The following is a 5,648-nucleotide window of genomic DNA, read 5'->3' as shown; positions in this document are numbered from 1 at the left end:
CTTCTTCTTTTCTTCTTCTATGTTGGTCTTGGGGCTTATACTCTGGGCCTGGGTCCTGTGCCTCAGCTCTTCAGCCCAAGGCAGGCACTTACCACTTGAGCCACAGCAACACTTTCAGTATTTTTTCTATTGGTTTATTGGAGATAAGTGTTTCATGACTTTTTCTGCCTGGGCTTCGAAGTCATGCTTAAGCACTGATAATTTTCATTTATCTTTTGGCCTATATTAATTTTGGAAATTCAAATTCTATCTATTTTCCTATAATATCTACCCTTTAGTGTTACGGTTATTAAAAAAATTAGTTCTGGCTCTAATCCTAGCTCAGGAGGCTGAGATATGAGGTTAATTGAAAGCCAGACCAGACAGGTTATTTTTGATAAATAACTCAGAAAGCTGGACGTAGTCCTGTAGCTCCAAGTGTATATCGCTATCCTTGAGAACAAAGAGCTTCAGGGATAGCTCCCAGCTCAAGCTCCAGGATCTGCAAAAAAAAAAAAAAAAAAAAAAAAAAAATTAGAAATGGGTACTGCAATCCTAGCTATTTAGGAGAATGAAATCTGATGATTATGGTGGGAAGCCAGCTCAGATAAGAGTGTCTGTGAGACTTTTATCTCCAATTAACCACCAAAAAGCTGGAAGTTGTGCTGTGGTTCAAATAATGGAGTGCTAGACTTGAGCACAAAAGCTAAGCCCCCAGGCCTTGAGTTCAAGCCCTAGGACCAACACAAACACACACACACACACACACACACACACACACACACACACACACACACACACACACACACAGAGCTGTGCTGGCATGAGCTCTTCAGTCTTTTCTCCTTATGAGATTTTTTTCATTAATATTTACACAATATTTTATTATTTTCATTCAGGTGAAATCTTTACTTAATTCTCTGAGTGGAGAAGAATTAGAGGCTCTAATATTTGAATTAGAACAACTCAGAAGCATTTTCCCTAGCAGAATTTTATGAGGAAGAAGAAGAAGAGAAAAAAGGTAATATGAAAATTCAGAATCGGAGTGGGAAGATGCAATGTATTTATTATTACTAGAGTATTTATTATTACTAGGGTATTCATTATTATTAATATTAATATTATTACTAGATTATTTATTATTACTAGAGCAATTTGTGTGTTTGTGTGTGTGCACGCACAACGCCTGTGCTAGTCCTGGGGCTTGAACTCAAAGTCTGTTTGCTGTCCCTGACCTTCTTTGCTTAAAGTTAGACCTTTAAGGACTTGAGCCACACCTCTACTTCCAGCTTATTTTTTGTGATTAGAGATAGGAGTCTCATGGAGTTTTCTTCCTAGGCTGGCTTCCAACTGTGATCCCGAGATCTCAGCTGCCTGAGTAGCAGTCTGACAAGGATAGCCACTGGTACCCTGCATCTCTCTCTTTTTTGCAGTGAGAATTTTCATGTAGAATTCTTTTTGCAACTTTCCCCCATCTAGGTGTTCAGACACGTCAGCCTCTTGCTTATGTCTTCTTCTTTTTTTCCCTGTCAGACTCCTCTTAGCATCCCTCATACTGATATTGTTCGTACACCCCTGCCAGTGATTACAGTTAGAGATTGCTCTTTTCAGAGTTTGTCCTCAGTTTGGCTAATGTTTCTTTATATCTCTGGATACTTCATCTGTGCCTCGTGACTTGTGGGATCCTTAATCCCATCTTGAATTGAGGCAGAAAAGGTGGTAGTACCTAAAACATGAGTGACACTCTTCCCCCTCCCTGCCTCCACAATTTAAAGCCTGTATCTCTTAGAAAATATGAATGTTGAAGCTGCTCATTTTTTATAGTAATAGGTAATGTGGCAGTTAGTATAAAATGTAATTTCTGGACAAATGAATCTTAAGGTTGTTTTATTTTAACATTTAATTAGATATATTTCTAAGACATATTCTCTGCTAATTGGCTATTTTAAGAAAGTGGAATCCAATGAATTCAGTTTTGTCTTTTTTTTTTAAGCTGGTCCTAGGATTTGAACTCAGGGCTTGGATGTTGCCCTAAGCTTTTTTGCTCATGGGTAGTGCTCTACCACTTGAACCACTGCACCACTTCTGGCTTCTTCTGAGTAGTTCATTGGAGATAAGAGTTTCACAGACTTTTCTGCCTGGGCTGGCTTTGAACCATGATCCTTAGATATTAATTTCCTGAGTAGCTAGGATTACAAGCATGAGCCACCAGTGCCTAGCCCATTTGTAGTGTTTAAATGAACTATTTACTTTGCCATGGAATGACATTTTCACTCTGAAGTATACAAGTGGTCATAGAGACTAGAATTTTATTTGGTGAACATTTCTTAAAAGTGAATGAAATGAGCCTTTACGACGAGAAAAGCAACGATGTATGAGTCATGATACACATTCAAACTAAGTTTCAATTTTATAGAATGTATTTATTGCTCTGTTGAGCTTTGTAGCTTCCCAGTGCTGTTTACAGACTATGCTGATGAAATCTGTGTTGATAATAACAGCTATATTCATTGATTTCAGGACAGTTGGTCAGCATTTGGAAGATTTGTGTGACTCAGTGTGAGTATTTTCCCATTATTTAATGTGTGATGTTAGCAAATCATGTACAGGCAAAAGAAAAGAAAAGACTAACTGATTTTAATTTAATACATCCAAGCAGAAAATCTTATGGTATAGCTTCAGGCTCATTGCTATATATCTCATTACAACTAAATTTTAAGAGATGACCACTAGTTGAGTTTTAGTGTAATATTAAGGAGTATGCCAGCATTAGCTTTATTGATAATCTGAGAAGGCAACTAAAATATTTCTTCCTTTTCTAACTAAGTGACTTTGTAAGGTAGATTTTCTGCATATACTTGAAACATCATAACCCAACAGACAGTATAAAAGCAGATGAGAGAATACAGGTGTCTTTCATTAGGCTAAAGGATGAAGAGATTTATTAAAGATGTAAAACAATGGGACTATTCTGCTGAAATTTTACCTTTTTTGGAAAATACAGTTTTTTTCAATAAGCGTATATTAATAAGTAGTGTTTCTTTTCTTTCTTTTTTTTTTTCTTTTTGGTGAGTTGTGTGGAGTAAACTCTGGGCTTGGGTGCTGACCCTCAGCTCTTTAGCTCAGTGCTAGTATCCTACCACTTGAGCCACAGCGCCACTTACAACTTTTTCTGCTTATGTGGTGCTCAGTAATTGAACTCAAGGCCTCATGCATACAAGACAAACACTCTACCACTGAGCCACCTTCCCATCCCCAGTGTTTTTGTTCTTAAGTTTACAAAACTACCATAAGCACTTGAGTTCTAAATTTTCTTTTGTTTGGGTTGTGAAACTAGGACTCAATACCTGATGCTTTGCTCATTAGCTGAGTTCTACTTTTTAACATATCTGTCTGTTTCTCTCGTGTGTGTGTGCATGCACATGCGAATGCATGTGTATCCCCTATTTTTTATTTAATTTATTTATTTTTGTGCCAGTCCTGGGGCTTGAATTCAGCACTTAGGCATTGATCCTGAGCTGTAGTCTACCACTTGAGTTATAGTTGTACTTCTGGGTTTTTTTTGTTTTGTTTTGTTTTGTTTTCTGAGTAGTTTATTGGAGATAAGAATCTCATTGACTTTCCTGCTCCAGCTAGCTTTTAATAGCAATCTATAGATCTCAGTCTCCTGAGTGTGTAGCTAGGATTACTGGTGAGAGTCAACAGTTCCTGGCTCTACTAACATTTTTTTTTGCCGGTTGTGGGGTCTAAACTCTGGGTCTGGGCACTGTCCCTCAGCTCTTCAGCTCAAGGCTAGCGCTCTATCACTTGAGCCACAGTGCCACCTCTGGCTTTTTCTACTTATGTGGTGCCGAGGAATCGAACCCAGGACCTCATGCATGCAAGGCAAGCACTCTACCACTGAGCCACCTTACCTGTTTAATTAGCTCTTTGGGAGCTCTCAAAATTTAAGAGTATTAAGAGGTCCTGAGACTAGCATGTTTGAGAGCTGCCAGATGAAAAATTTCCAAATATTAGTGCTTTTAAAGATGGCTCTCTGTTTACTTCTTTGAACTGTCAGTGTGCTTGCCACTGATATTTCTAAACCTCATTTGATTTTTTTCTTTTTTTTTCTTTTTTTTTTTTTGTCGGTCGTGGGGCTTGAACTCTGGGCCTGGGCGCTGTCCCTCAGCTCTTCAGCTCAAGGCGAGCGCTCTACCACTTGAGCTACAGTGCCACTTCCGGTTTTCTGGTGGTTTATTGGAGTTAGGAATCTCATGGTCTCTCCTGCCCGGGCTGGCTTTGAACCGCGATCCTCAGATCTCAGCCTCCTGAGTAGCTAGGATTACAGGCATGAGCCACCAGCGCCCGGCTTTGATTTTTTTCTATTTCTCATCAACTGTAAAATAACTAGTCTTCAAGTTTTCTGCAAAGCGAATATTTCTCAGTGAGAAACTTTTGTTACTCCTTTAGTATGGATTTTATGCAGACTGGGACATTTTCTTTTTTGTTTGTTGTCTTCAGCATCGTGTTTAAGAAGTCAGACTAGACAATTGTATAACATCTTACTAATAAATGATTCCTTAGTCTATGTAAAAGCTTGATTCCTGATTAGAAATTTTTTTCTGACCAGGTACTGGTGGCTCACACCTGTAAACCTAGATACTCAGGAAACTGAGACCCCGGATCTGGGTTTAAAGCCAGCTCACCAGCAAAGTGTGAGACTCTGATCCCCAGGTAACTACCAAAAGCCCAAAGTGGAGCTGTAGCTCAAGTGATAGATTGTTAGATTTGAGCTGAAGAAGCTCAGGGACAGCACCCACGCCCTGAGTTCATGCCCTAGGACTTGCACAAAAAAAGAAAAAAAAGATTTTTTGAACATAAGTTCTTAATGTTTTTCTGAAGTATTGAGATGGCAGTTAACTATGATGGGCTTTGTAGTTATCCACTGAGTCAAAATGAAGATCTGTCTTTTACTAAAGCCATGTGACCTGCAATCCTGAGCTCTTTTCTCATCTGTAAGGTAACCCAATCTAATTCCTTACAGGTTGTTAAAATAAGTACTAAATTAAATACTTTATTCAGAGGCTGGGAAGGTGTCTCAGTGGTAGAGTGCTTGCCTTGCATGCATGAGGCCTTGGGTTCGATTCCTCAGTACCACATAAGCAGAAAAAGCCAGAAGTGGTGCTGTGGCTCAAGTGGTAGAGCACTAGCCTTGAGCTGAAGAGCTGAAGAGCTGAGAGACAGTGCCCAAGCCCAGAGTTCAGACCCCAAGACTGGCAAAAACAAAACAAAACAAAAATGAAATAATGTATTCAATAAGTGGCATAATAGTCATAAGCAAGAGATGGTAATTATTTTAATGATTCCAAAGATATAATAGATTAAAAAATCTGCTTTTTAGAAGTCTTAACTTAGGAAACACATAAAGCCATTGTGATGTGTTTAGATGGTTGCATTCTTTCTAATTACTCCTCAATATGACAGTTGTGTTATTTATAAACTTTTTTCTGCAATTAACTGCATTTGTTCATGTAATCAGCATCTGTTTGGTGTAGGAATGGGAATCTTGAACTTTAAATACCATTCAGAGGACTCTGAGGGATTTTCTAAACAGTTGGATTTTTGTCTAATATGTTCACCAGAAATGACTCTGAAAAGAGACTCCTGCCCAACTCCTATCACTCTTT

The sequence above is a fragment of the Dipodomys merriami genome, unplaced genomic scaffold, assembly GCF_024711535.1.
Source record: "Dipodomys merriami isolate MVZ:Mamm:240054 unplaced genomic scaffold, mDipMer1.0.p SCAF_2956, whole genome shotgun sequence".
In the NCBI taxonomy this organism is placed as follows: domain Eukaryota; kingdom Metazoa; phylum Chordata; class Mammalia; order Rodentia; family Heteromyidae; genus Dipodomys; species Dipodomys merriami.
Note: the sequence above shows the minus strand (reverse complement) of the source record.